Here is a 14,689-nt window from a genome sequence, read left to right on the forward strand (position 1 = left end):
TTCTCTACGGATTTCGTTTCTCTCCTATCAACTTCGAGTAACAGTAACAGTCTCTCTCTCTCTCTCTCTCTCTTTCTCTCGAGATTTTCTCGAAACGTTCAACTTTCCCGGCTAAGATCGTCCAATCCCTCCCTTTAATCTCTCGATCTCTCCGGTTCGGTCCCAGTCTATTATAATTGTTAATGGAAGAAAAAATATCCGTGTATCGTCCTTGATTCCTGCCGTCGGCAAAAAACGTTCGATAATTATGTATTCTTGATCGTGTGCCTCGAGAACACAGGCGAGTAAAACGAGAGAGGAGAGACATAGAGAGAGGAAGAGAGAGAGAGGGAGAGGGAGGCGCGAGGACGAGAGAGAGAGAGAGAGAGACCCGGTCAACATTTACCATACGGTCTCGAGCCGCAACAACAATAGAGACAACATAATGACGCTATAAATAAATAATAATGCCACGGTCTAAGCACGGTAGAAAGGCCTCTTTGTTGCGGCGTACCCACTTGCCTCGCGTTTATTATTCCACCGAGGACTGGGCACGCTCCAACGGTTGCCGGATATATCGGGAAAAAAGAAGCGATGTGTATTTCGGCCAAAAAATCACTCGCTCTCAGAGCCGCGGATGAGGATTCGAGCTCGATTGTGACGGAAAGGTGAGAGAAAGTTTTATTTTTTCTTTTTGGTCGTTCGATAAAATTGGAGAAACGTCGGGCGGAGGCGGAATTCGAATTGTTTTAATATTCAAGGCTCGGCCACTGCGACGAGCTCGTGTGCAAAGTATGCAATTTATCCGTTTTATTATTTACGTAAGTATAATGAGCGGATTAAACGATCAGAGACGAGGAGGAGGTGAATCAGCGCGAGGAATAATCATTTTCCTCGCCTTTTATTTCGAGAGAACGAGTCTTTCTTAATAGACACAGTTCGTTAAATATTCTCGTAACGAGAATATATACGATTATGATTTTTCTTTTTTTCAAAAAGAAAGAAATCTGAGTCAAGGAAAATTCAATGGAAAAAGTGGAATCTATCACGAAAATTAAAATATCGAACTCTCTCTTACGGGTATGATTTCGCGAAGAGTAATCGAAAGTCCTCGGCATTCAAAATTAAATTAATGTTTTTAATCGTCTAAGAAGAACTCTTGCAATAAAAAACGATAAAATTAAAAATCTGTTATCTTTTCTTCAAATCCAGCTAGATCGTTATTACGTATATTCCCTTATCGATTTATATTTTAAGCTTAGAATTTTATCACTGGAATATTATTACTAAAATGAAAAGAATCAAAAAGTCTGCAAGTTCTGTAGCTAAGCATAAAGCGTAAAAATAATTTTTTCCAAACCCAACGATGATATTTTCCACTCTATTGAAACTGCAATAAAGAAAGCGGATACACTGGTCGACACGGTGCTCGATAATCGATCGAGTTAGTGGAAAGGAGCGCAAATTTATTCCGCGTAACGTTGAAATAAAAGGCAGGACGGGCGAACGAAACAGATTGGCCGTCCTAATGAGCCAATACCTCGATTAATATTTACCATAAACGCTTTTTATCGACCATAATTTATACTCTATATACTTATCGATACACGTGTACCGGCTCTGCTCGACTAGGTGTAGAACCAGGGTTGGGCCACGTTCTGCACGCCGTTTATTCCCCGAGCGTCGGCCAACCGGCGGACGTTTTAATGATGAGAATGGTAAGTGTATCTTAGCGGTAAAGCCCATGACTGTCGCCGGGAATAGTTGTTGCGCGTTCGTTCGCGTTTATACGGCCGCGATAAATTACATTCCCCACGGTTGCACCGAGACTTCCGAATATCCACCGCGACTCCATCGATCGTACGGCTCCCAGCTGCTTCGGGCAACGTCGTCAACCGAGGAAACATGGCTTCTGATCCCTCCGAACAGTTGCGATTTCACTTATCTCGAGGCTCGCTGTGTTTTGGATTTTAAACGATAAATACGAAAGAAAAACATTAGTTCGAGACTCTACTAACTCTTGTACAAACAGATTGTTGGACAACAAGAACACATTACTTCAAGTATCGTTGTTTTATTTCGACTCTACTTTTTCACGACAATTATTTAGAAATTACGGACGGTCAGATTCTACGAGATGCTTCGACGAATAATATATCTCTAATGATAATATTAATTTTTGATTTCGAATGTCCCAAAAAATCACGTAACGTAGCTAATTCCGTGATAGATACGAGAAGAACTTCGAATCTTAACTTCGATTCTTAACTGGACAAGAACTTTATATAAAGAAGCGACGTAAGCGATCACTTGCGAGAAAGACAATTGGCGGAGTGAGACATCTGGCGGTGACGAGTTTTAGATTAGAGTCATTATAAGACAATTTGGTGACTCTTTGCCCAATTTTACACGCAAATGTGCTCGATTATACGATAAGGGTTTATAATTTCAAACTGTCGACGATAAGACGAAGAGGATCGCCGGTTAATAGGCGAGAGAGGTTCGGTGTTGTCCGAGTTTAGAGCGATCGTCACGCCGTTTATTCAGTCGCGCGACTAATCGCCGGGACAGGCGTGAGCGAGCGCGAGCACGCGGTCACTTATCGGTGGAAATTGCCGGTGCGCGCCTACGTGTTCGCGTGTGCACCGGGACAAAGCGATAAATAACGTCCGCGGCGGCCATTACTTGTCGCTCACCCTCTGGGGGTGCGCACAACCACCCCCGCGCACGCTATTATTCGTTTCCCGACTTTCCACCGGAAACGCTCGAGAATCGATCACGAGTGACCGGCTTCGTCCCTTCCTTTCTCCGCTTTCGCCTTCCTTCCTTCCTTTCTAACCTCTAATCGGGGAATTACGACAGGGAAAAAAACGGAAAAAATCTGGAAAAAATGCAAAGACTCGATAAGTTGAGAGCGAAAGAAAAAAAAAAGGGAGAATCGAAGAGAATTGGACGATTTTGTGCCCGACTCATTGTCGGGTTTCGACAGCCTCTCGATGGAGGAGAATGACAAGCAAATTGTCCGGTAGAGGCAATTCCACTCATATTAATCGCGCGTTGTTGCGCTTTTTGTCTTCGTTAACGATCACTCTGGTTTCGAGTCATTCGGCCTATTATTAGCTTCTGTAACGTTCTCATATACCCGAGAGTTGCTCGTTGTGCGTAAAGGGGTCGGCGCACTTATCCCCGGTGAATGTATTATTTCGTCAAGTGCACTTTCGAGAACGCACCTGACCGATCCTTGTTGAATCGAGCCGCGTTGCCCGAGTGAAACAGTGATTAATAACCTAATCCAACCATGCATTGTCCACGCATCGTAAGAAAGCGTACGTAAAAAAACTACCAAGTGGACCAGGTTTCTATCGATTCTGCCGAAATTCCACCGTTGCGGACGGAAGGAAACCAGCGATGTCGTCCCGACGGCAAGATGGAGCGACGCCAACGCCGCGCAGCGCCGTATCTCCGCCATGAGCGTTGGCGTACGTTACAATTGGCCAACGGCTGGCGTCTGCGCGGCATTCCACCCGCGTATTGACTTTACACCCTCTCTCTGCCCTTCTTTGACAACACCCCTGTGTAACAACAACCACCAACCAACCAACCAACCCTACTCTATCCTATCCTATACTATCCTATCCTATCCTATCCTATCCTATCCTGCCCCTCGCTTCGCCGCGCAACGAAACTTCTCGCTCTATCCAACTTGTCTCCCTGCTTCTCCATTTCGTTCGAGCGTACGGCGCGCGTGCACATACGCTCCTCACACTCGCGCACACCCTTCGCACATGAAGCACACGAGCGCGCAGGAACAAAGAACGAACGCGGAACGAGCGAGCGGGAGGCACGAGAGGGAGTGGGTGGGGAGGGAGGGGGGGCACACAAAGGAAGGTGACTCGGTTCACGGGTAACGCACGAAAGCCACGAGAGCGCGAGGAGGGGAGGGGAGGAGGGGAGGGGGAAGGGAGAGCAGCGGAGATGGATAGAGAGGATGGAGGGAGAGGGGGAGGGAAGGGTACACGCGAGGCGAGTGTCTTACAATTGATTTTCACGCCAGTTTGATTTATTCGAGCGCGCCACCGGCAGCCGCGTTTTTCGTGCCCGCGGGCCCCAACGATGGAGGAGAGCCCGGCCAACCAGTCGGCCTACACCGTCCACCCGCTACACTCCTCCCTCTCTCCTCTCCTCTCCTCTTCTTTTCTCTTCTCTCCTCCTCCTCCTACTTCTCGTTCTCCGCGACCCAAGATTTATGGACTTCCACGACGATTCTTTTTAGATCGACGAGACCCTTTTTCTGGTAGCCGTTCCGCGCCAGCTTCGCCCCGGATACCCGACCATTTCCGAGAGAATGATTCTGTTACGAGATGAATTTTCTCCAACCGTGTTCCCTACCTCTTTATTAGTCGAGTAAACGTATCCACTGTAATTCTTTTTTCCTTTTCGTAATATTTAAATGGTTGCACGAATGGTAAATTGTTGATTGTTCTTAAGTCGGAGATGTGATTCGTGTAAGGAATAAGATAAGATTTTTAAGCTAATCGTAATTGAATTACAAAGATTATTTCTCGAGTTGATCTACGAAGTCAACGATTCGACGTAAAATAATAATTTTGCAATAACACATTTTTTAATTCGTAATAATATTCGAGATGAACGTACACGCGTCACCACGAACGTTTAAATCGATACCGTTCCTGAGCAGAAACTATCGATTATCGCTATATATACGAGATAAAAAAAAATTCCCCGGACACGTGTACCTAGTAACTTTTCCAGAATCCAGGGAGAAGAGAAGAGATAAGAGAAATCCGGGCAATCTCGAAACTTTCAGAAAACTACGTTTCTCTCCGAGGATTTTTCTCCCCGTGTAATTTTCGTCCGGAAGCAGCCCCGAAAATCGAGTCCACCCCAACCAGTGATCCTCTACCCTCGTAGCATGGGAAAGACGCGGCAGGATTGGTCCTCGATCGCTGGAGGGGTCGTTTCCCGGACTCGGGTGGGATCCATAGAGATCGCGACCAATGATAGCGTACGCAGCTGCCCTGGGGAATCCACGAATCCTTCTTCGAAGATCCGGACCCCTTTTGACGAGGGGCAAGCGAGGCTGACGCCTCGAAACGCCGATAGGGCCGTGGATTACCCTTGCCAGGGCTCTCCTCGACCCCTAACAACCACGCTTAATCATGCTTACATGTGGGAAACGATAACAATTTAGCCTGGGTGAATGGAGGCAGAACGATCGAGGACAATGGAGGGAAGGATCGTGGGTCTGGGGCAAGGTGGAATGGATGGTTTTTCGCGGATTCACCCGGCAATTACACGGAGAAACACTTCCACGGGTGAAACATTCCTGCATATAAATCGCCAACTGCACACACGATCGATCGTCGTGAAACATGGTTGCATCGTGCACCTGTGTGCACGAACGCGGTGCGGTGACCTCGAAACAATGCATTCTTCGGCAGCGATCGACTTTTCCATCGGGCGGCGAATCGAGTAGACTGCATTTTCACTTCGTCCTCTGAAAATTAATTTCTTCTTTATTTCGCTAAACGTTTCCCCTTCACGCGTCTGTTTCGCTTATTTTTCCATGGATCGTTATCCTTCACGATCGGAGACGGTTTATCCGAGACAGAAGTCAGAAATTTTTCTCTTTGATAATTAATCTTCTTTAATAATTATTTATTAAGGCGAGATTTCTCGAGCGAGGAATATCGCTCTAAACACCGGTCGGCACGGAAACGAACGAACGAACGCACGCGAGGAAAATTCTTTCGTACTTTCTCGCGTGGTTACGGTCCCGCAAGTTTCACGCGCAAGATCCCTCGCTGCTACAATGTTACTCACATTCGCCGGCGTTTCACCTGCAATTTGCTCGAATTTTTTTCTCCATCCTTCGTTCCACGCTTTATTCTATATCAGTCGCGTGGAAACCTTGAGCCACCTCTTAAGGTATATGTTTATATACTTTGAATCCATTGTTTTTCAAGTTCTACCCTTTTTACAATAATGTCTGAATATGTGACTGCGATCGGTTCCGAACGATGCCGAATACTGCCGAATAGTGCCGAACCGAATGGCCGTACAACGAGAGAATAGACCTGTCGCGCGTGCGTAGTGAGAACGAGTCTAATCTCAAATTAATTGAATCACGTAATCACGTAAAAATTTCACTAATGAATCTTAAACAATCTTGTAGCGATTAAATAAGAAAATGTAAAAAGATTATTTTTTTTCTCTCGTTTCGATAAATTCAATAACAGTTAAATCATCGTAGATGCGGATCACAGATAATAGCGAAACTTGTCTCGAGTGGGCGATATATTAGGAAGTGGTGGGGATAACTCGTGAGCATAAGCGGACAAATTCACGTCCGTATATCCGGACATGGCCGCGTTTCTTTTTCTTTTTCACGGCGTAAGAAGTGGCGTATGAAAATTTCCCAACAAATCTGTCCCGGGATAAAAAGGGGAGCGATCGAGGCAAGCCGAATTGGTCGAGGTAAATCAATTTCGAGTCCGTCGCTTGTACAAGCACGGTAGTTTATCGAGCGAGCCGATTGTTTCTTTGTGTCGGTGAATGATCGATCGACTTGTCGGACAGTCGAAAACTGGTCGTCCAATCGCGGCGTGCCGAATCTTAAGTAGCCGGCCGGCCACGAGAAAAAAGTATTGCCCGGGTTAACGGTGTCCACTCTCGATTCGACTCTCTTATTATCGCGTCGATTGCGATTCAAATTCGAACTCTGGATCGCTCCCGGTCACCGAATATATTCCGCGAATGCGATTTTTGACACAGGGAAACGAGCGGAAAGAGAAAGAAACAGCGATCGTTCAATCGCGAAGTTAATAACCAAACGGAAAGAGTCGATGAAAAGAAGGAAAAGAAGCGTAGGTAAGAAAGATAGAAAATTACGGTTGATAGGTGACGAAGGACAAGGTGCGAAGAAGCCTTTAGGCCGCAAAAAAAAAAAAGAGACGAGCCAATTAGACGGTGGGACGGAATAAATCGAGAGAAGGAGGACGCGTAACGAATCGTCCTAACCTATTAACTTGTAAATTGCTTCCGACTGGCGCGCGGAGGCAATCCTGGCCGGGCATAAATTCGCGAAATAAATCGTTTGGCGTTTGTCGTCGTCCAACAAGACGCGGTTGTTATTAACCGATCGGCGAATCGCTCGTCGTTGATTCCACGTTCGAGCTCCACGTCCTAACCTAACCTCTCCTCTCGACCTATAAACTATACATCCTCCCTCCTTTTTATAACTGAAATTTCACCGACGCCCGTTTCATTAAAATTGCAAATGGGGAAAACATCCTGCAATCTCCGAGGACACCACTCACTCTAATTCCCGATTCGAGCATTCGATAAGGAGGATACGCCAGGATATTCTAAGCGTATAGTCTGACGAGATGGAGAACCTGTTTCTCGCTTCGATCGAAATAGGAACTTTTGCTCGAACCGGTGACGAGCGTGCGATAAAGGGGCGAAGAAATCGACAGGAATACTATCTCGGATATCACCGATACCATCTTCTTGTTCTTATTCCTTTCCTCTCCCCCTCCCCCTCGACTCTTCTTTGGAGAGAAAGAGAGGGGGAAAAAAAGGAGAGCAGCGATGGCGCGGTCGTGGTTGGACAGCGACGTTATTCAAAGTGTGAACGGATGCAAATCTCGTCTCTCATGAGCGGAATTTTCAAGGAAGCTGAAAGATGGATGGAGCACGCCGCCGGCACCGGACAATACGACGACATTTGCATCTGGTACATAATTCAGTCGCCGTTTCTGCCCCCGACCACGGCTGCGTGTGCTGCTCATAAACCACCATGCCGATCTCACGAAATCCGCCTCCCAGGGAAATCGCCTTTCTTTCTCTCTCTCTCTTTTTACACTTCCTCCCACACCTTCGATTCAGACGAGATTCTTTTATTCCTTTATACGAATACGAGCTACGAATTCTTTCTATCCCTTGCATTTCTAATCACACCGTTCGTTGCTTCGTGACGAAGATCATTGGATCATTTTTCTCGTCCAAATTTTTTTCGCTTTTTTTATCTCGTGATCGTTATCGAGAAACACAATATATGTAGCATTTGGGGGGAAAAAAGCATATCTTCTACTTGAGATAATCCAAGTGTCTAATAATAATCGAGACGTTTAATCACGAGACGTTTAATCACGAGACGTGATTAGATTAGATAATTAATTCTGCCACGTAATTGCGGATAATATAATCGCTAGAGTGTTCTAAAAAAAGAAAGAAAAAAAGAGTCATTGTTACATATCAATAAATCAGAGAAACTTAATTAAAGAGATTTGAGAAAGAAAAAATAAAAAAAAATTTCCAAGACCAATTAGACATTCGCGTCTCGTATAATTAAACTTTTTCACTACGCCGAGAAGAAAGCGAACGGAATCATTAATAACCAAATTAATGTTCGAGAAAACTGAAATCAACGCGTACTTTTCCCTTCAAAATCATTCGGGTATGCTGATCTCCATAATTAATCCCGTGATAGCACGTGATAATCTCGGCTGCATTCGGGACGAAAATTTCTCGTTCACGGAAAAACGCGACACAACAAGTTTTACTTTCAGCCGGCGAGGCTGAAATTGGACGACGCTTTCGACGGATCCTACGTCGCGGATCGGACACAATGGCGGCGGCAGATCGCGCGGATAACGCATTGTGCGAGGGCAAACGACATTTTCCTCGGCCGACCGACGAACGGGTTCATGGTTCGGTCGTTCCAAGCGGATTCTTTTCTCGGAAGAGTCGTCGCCCGATCTCTGCTCGCACGTGTCTTGGAAATTTAGGATATTCGAGCGGATTTGCGGGAGTGAAGTTGGTAGGCGTGGTGACGAACATGGCTTCTGAAATACAGAGAGCAGTGTCAACGAATGTTCTTGGCAAGATTTCTTTATGATATTCGCTTCGATTGTATTATATGTTGCAGATGGAGAGAGAGAGAGATTTACTTCGATTTTGTTGTGCATTGCGCTGAAAAAATAAGGAAGAGAGAATTTAATTCGCGAAGTGATCGTAACGTAACATTAATTTTATATATATATATATTAAACTCACGAATGGAAATTCGTTCAATCAAATTGAACTTACGTAACTTACGTACATGTACATCGTTGCTCAAACTCTAACATAGTTTATATTAATTTGAAATGTGCGAAAAAATCAATTCGTTTAACTTCTTAAAATCATTATTTCTGAAACAGAGGCGACAAAAAATTATTTATTTTCGTTTCGTATCGAAACGAAGGAATCGATGATAACTAAAAAAAAAAAATTATCCAACCATCCTTATCCGTATTTGGACCATAATAAGACCTCAGATTTTTTTTTTGGATCGTTTCTCTTACAAATATCGGGACGACGGAAGGATGAAAAATAAAGGAGAAGGATCATTTTCAATTTTCCTTCCCCCCTCCTTCCCCGCTTCGTTATTTAATCGCGGCTGAATTCCCGAGAAAAATGTCAGAGGGCACGCGATACGGCTTCGAGAGTTCGGCGAAAAAATTCCTCTCCCCGGGTGGATTAACGGGTCCCGCGAGCGACGCTGGCGCTTCTGTTGCCACTGGAATGTCCAGGAACGCCCGGAGGACCGTAACTCCGACGAGCATCGCGCGGTGTTGCACGGCGTGGCATGGCGCGCGCGATAACCATCGGCCAGGACGAGAAGGAAGGAAAGGTAGAGAAAGACAGAGAGAGAGAGCTCGTGTAGGACAGCCGTTAACGAGCGATTCCGCGCAGAAACCCGGCCCTCCCCTCCTTCCCCTCCCCCGCCGTGCGTCCACCCTTTCTCCGCCACACTTCAAGGATCGTCGAGGATTCGCTCGTTGGAAAACCTTCCTCTCCTCTTCTTCAAAAAAAGGAATATTACCAGGGGTGGCTGGCTCTCGCCCCTTGTTGCGCCCCGAATAAAACAGAGACATCCAACCGAGCGAGGAAAAAAAAAGAAAGAAAGAAAGCAAGAAAGGAAACGACGCAGAAGAGAAAGGAGGAGGAATAAAAAAAAGAGAGGAAAAAGAAAAAAGCAGCGAAAAGTTCCCAGCTGTTCGAGGCCTATCTCCACGATGGATCAAAGATGGCGGACGGTCGGTTGAGCGGCACGAGAAGAGAGAAAGAGAGGGTTTCAACCCTTGCTATCTGGCCCATCGGGGCTTTCGAGCACGTTGGACTCTGTACCCGGTTCATAATAAACGCTCGGCTGGAATTTCCGTGGAAGAGACACGTCGGCACAATGCGTTTTCACGTGAGCCCGATATGTGCCACGACTTTATTATTTCGGGAGGGGAGGAGAGGCAGAGAGAGAGAGAGAGGAGAGAGAGGGGGTGAACATATACCTGGTGGTGGCCGCCCTTTGTTTCGCTGATCGTATCGGCGACGGCCCTCTTTCTCTCCTCTCGTCACATCTGCGACCGGATTCGCTCCCACCGCTCGGTCGGTAAAAACGCGACATATTGTGCGAAAAGCATATGGCCCTCGTGGCTCCTCCTATTTTTCGGGGACCGTGTCCCCCTTTTTCACCATCTCCCGAGGGGGTCGAGGCCGCTCGATCGTTAATCGACCGGATTCTCCACGTTGCTACCTTCGTTCAAAACACAAGTGTGTTTCTCCTCGAGATATACACGTATATATATATATCTCGGTACAGAGAACGTCGTAACGCGGTCGTAAATCGTTGTATCAATCGACGGTGCAATTGACGTCGCGATGGAATATATATAACGTTGTCGGTAATCGGTACGAGTTGGGATTTTTTGCTCGATCGACTTTACGGCCACGATATATTTCTAGACGAGCTATTATAACTTGTAACAGATCGGTGATTAGACTTCATTAAGCGTGGATTAGCATTCTTACAGATCGACTATTAAACTATATATCGCTCTTACAGATCGATTTCTAGATATCGCCACTTCAAACTTCAACCACCGATTCCACTCGAACGGAAGATATTTCCTGCAATTTTTCCTTTTATAAATTTAAATTGATGCAGTATTCGAATATTTCTGTGTATAATGCTTCGAGCGACGAGAAATCAAAGATTCGACACTGTACAATTTCCAGCAAGTATCTTTTCACGGCTTCTGTCGAAAAGAATAAATTGGATAAAAGAAGAAGAAATATTCGCCCAATCAATTATCGAACACGGTGCGTTTATCCCGTCGTGATATTTCCCGTCGTAACGTAATATCGAGGGCAAACTTTCGTCGAAGCCCGTGGGTACGCTCGGCTCGATTATTAAAATAAAGGAGAGAAACTCGCGGGGAGAGAAAAATTACAGCGTCGAGCCGAAAATGTGACACGCGTACGGCGATAAGGCGACGCCTACCGATTTAAACCGATACATATTTTATTGGGAAGGCTCGCGCGAACAGATCCACGCGAGTCTCGGTTGAATGATAGGTGGGCGGGCACCGCTCGTCCTGCTGTCATAATATTTGGCGGGTTCACAATTTTTTGGCCGGTTCTCGAATTAACCGTTTCCCGAAAAATTATCAAGATTAATTATTATTCGTTTGCGACAAGTTCAAACGTGTTTGAAAATCATTAATTTACTTTGTAATTACTTTGCGGATATTATTGTTAGATTTACTCGTTCGTTTTATTTTATAGACTAACCATGATTTTAAGGCTATAATGAGTATAATATTAAACTTGTTTAATCTTTTCTATCTTGATTAGTAGATTTATTTAGCGAATATTTAGATATTTATGCAAAATTTTATAAAAAGTTAGGAATATGACACACAAAAAGATACGAAATAGTAGCAAGTTATACTTAACATTTGAGGATAATAAAGCAAATTTCTATTCAAGCCCCTCTGTTCTTTTTTTGGTCATATTCACAAAAATTTAATTTTGCAAAAAATATCTGCGACCTAATAATAAGCACTATGCACAAATAGAAAGGATAGATTGAATGGAAAGGTAATTAAGCACGATGACTTTTCGTTTTTTGTGTTAACAGTTGAAATGAAAGATATCTATGATATTCCGATATCATAATTATAAAGAGAAAAATTTGAGAAAAATATATTACCATACTTGCACGTTATTACGAAACACGTTTGAACTTTATAGATTCTTTGCAAGAAATAAAAACGAACAATATAGAAACTTCTGCATCTATTCAATACGTTTGAGTTATCGACGATTAATTGTCGTTTCGAAGAAAAGTTCGATCAATTTCGACTTCTCTCGCGATATAAAAATCGTGGATTGAATCGTGAATCTGATCGAAGAACGCGTCGGATTGATAGAGTGAAGGAACGGCCGACAAATGATGGCAAAAACGTGATGATTAATAAATCTAAGGTGCGTGAGCGGCGTAATTAGAGAAGCGAGCAGGTGGCGGCTAGAAAAAGCTTGAATCCATCAGCTTTGCTCTATCGCGCACAGGAGAAAGCGCGCGAGAGGGATAGTGAAACGTCACTGGTCGGCTATGCGCTTTTGCATCCGCGGAATGCAGTCAGTCTCTTCTCTCGAGATCGTGTATTAAGCCTATGATCGAACAACGAAGCACTTACTTTCCCTTTGAACCGACTCCTCGTACATTCTTATTAATCGTGATTCGAATCCGATTGTAAAATTCTTAGATATAAACTTGTGGATGAGAATTTCTAACTGTTTCTTAGTATTTCCGAGTTTAATTGAATCTGTAATAACGAATAATTATCTGTACGAATAATTATGAATGTTTTAACCACGAAATTATACGTGATCAATCAAATAAAAATAAAGATAATCTCATTTACTTATTAAATATCATAATATTTGTTTAAGGATAAGCAAGCATATTAATATATGTCAATTTTGTTTTTTTTTAAATGGAATCATAAATTTTTCGATAATAATTTATAACGATTTTCGACAGATTTTATAATTATTCGAATGAAAAATTTCAAATAAGATGTAACCTGCATAACCTAAATCCAACACCGTATTGAATGTCATTTGAATTCATCCGTAAATATTGAACTTGATCCGTTTAATTCTTCAGCGCGAAACTCTTCGATGAAAAATTCTGTTGAATAGACCACACAGGTTAGAATTTATGAATCTAGGAACGAAACGAGGGAAGACGAGACCGATATCGAGTTTCGCCATTTCGTCTGCGTAGGTGCCAGCCTGCTCGACGAAAATAGATCGAATTCACACGAACTATACGAGCCGATTGCACGAAAGCCTCTCTGTTACCCTTCGTGGTATCGATCCTAGGCTAAGTCCTACCGATATCCCCCGTAATCCCGAATTTCCATTTCTAACGCGTTTCCCTCGTGTTCAAATCATTTTTCAAACTGCTCTACTCGACGCGTTGTTTTCTTTCATAAAAATAATTTCACAAATGCACGATATAAACATAAATCGTAAATACGCGATCATTTTCACTCGTCGATTCCACTTTTGAGTATATATAAAGAACCAAGAAAAAGAAAGTAAAATAATTTCTAACCTCTTAAGAAATCTGTATCCATCGTCAAGAAGTCTTCTCGTTAATTCCTTTTATTTCCTTATTATTTCACTTTTATTAATTCAATAAGTGCGAATTATATGTTGCGAATTATGTTGATGTAATCATGATTTTTGTTACTTTTCATCCTTTTAATCACATAACATATTTTCTATTCACTCGATAGAATCTTGATTCGACTATTACACACTTCGCATCGCGTGATCTTCTATTTCCTAATTGTTTCGTATGGTGGCGTTCTAGTTACCTTCATTACCTTCGGAAATTGAAATTTATTATTCCATTCTCATATTTTACGTTTCTTTGAATTTCATTTTATACATTTTTTTGGAAAATTTGGGCCACGTATTTACATACATACGTATATATTCTAATCGATGATGAATACGCAAGCAGGAACACACCGTCGCGCGTTAATGGTCACGTACAGGAAATTAGCTTGGCCTTGTTTTATCTTGCATTCTGATGACTGCATCTGCGTATCGCGAGAAACACATAACTCCGTTGCACCGCGAGCACGTATTAATTAAGCATGTGCGGCTCGATGAGCTCCAAGGAAACGATCAAGGACACCGCTTTTACGAGCCAGACAGGTGCACGAAAGCTTTTCAACGAATCGTCGATTCCCGTTCGACGAAAAGGGACAATGATAGGCTCTGCGTCGCGTAAAAATTTCGGTTTTTACATCAAGTTGGAAATATAATAGCGGGCTTGAGTAATAACTAATTCTAAATATCTGGAAATATATTTCCATAATGATTTTTTTTGTTTCATCAATAATTAAGTGCTATTTTACCATATAATACTACTAATTTTATATGCAATTTATTATTCGATAAATAATTAGAGAATTTCAATGAGATGTATCGTTATATTCTTTTGATCTTGTCTTTTTGAATGATTTAAAAGTTAAATTAACCTCACTTTTTGACATTATTTTCAATTTTGACGTCAAAATGTATAATTAATGCCCAATTTTTCTTAAATCAAATAATGTATTTTAATAGAGTTGATCACTCCTTTAATCCAAAACGATATATTCGAAAAATATACGAGGAAGTTCATAGAATTAAACGAGCAACATGTAGACGAGGCAAAAACTAAATGAATATATTACACGTGTTACGTAAGAGCGACAACCTTTATACATCAATCTAATACTTCCGAAAGGCGGATATAAACAGAGATCTCCGTTACGTGTACACGAAATATACACTCTTT

General features: G+C 43.0%; 1 protein-coding gene and 1 long non-coding RNA gene across 7 annotated transcripts in view; both read right to left on the minus strand.

Annotated features, from left to right (window-relative positions):
• Positions 1-14,689, minus strand: part of LOC108003869 (GATA-binding factor C) — a 75,892-nt gene that overhangs the window by 36,486 nt on the left and 24,717 nt on the right. The gene's annotated exons all lie outside the window — the stretch shown is intronic.
• On the minus strand, positions 1,819-14,348 carry LOC133666587 (uncharacterized). Its single transcript, XR_009830922.1, has 2 exons — positions 13,451-14,348; positions 1,819-12,653 (listed from the first exon to the last, which is right to left on the minus strand). It is a non-coding gene; the product is annotated as an uncharacterized LOC133666587 (long non-coding RNA).

The sequence above is a fragment of the Apis cerana genome, linkage group LG8 (assembly GCF_029169275.1).
Source record: "Apis cerana isolate GH-2021 linkage group LG8, AcerK_1.0, whole genome shotgun sequence".
In the NCBI taxonomy this organism is placed as follows: domain Eukaryota; kingdom Metazoa; phylum Arthropoda; class Insecta; order Hymenoptera; family Apidae; genus Apis; species Apis cerana.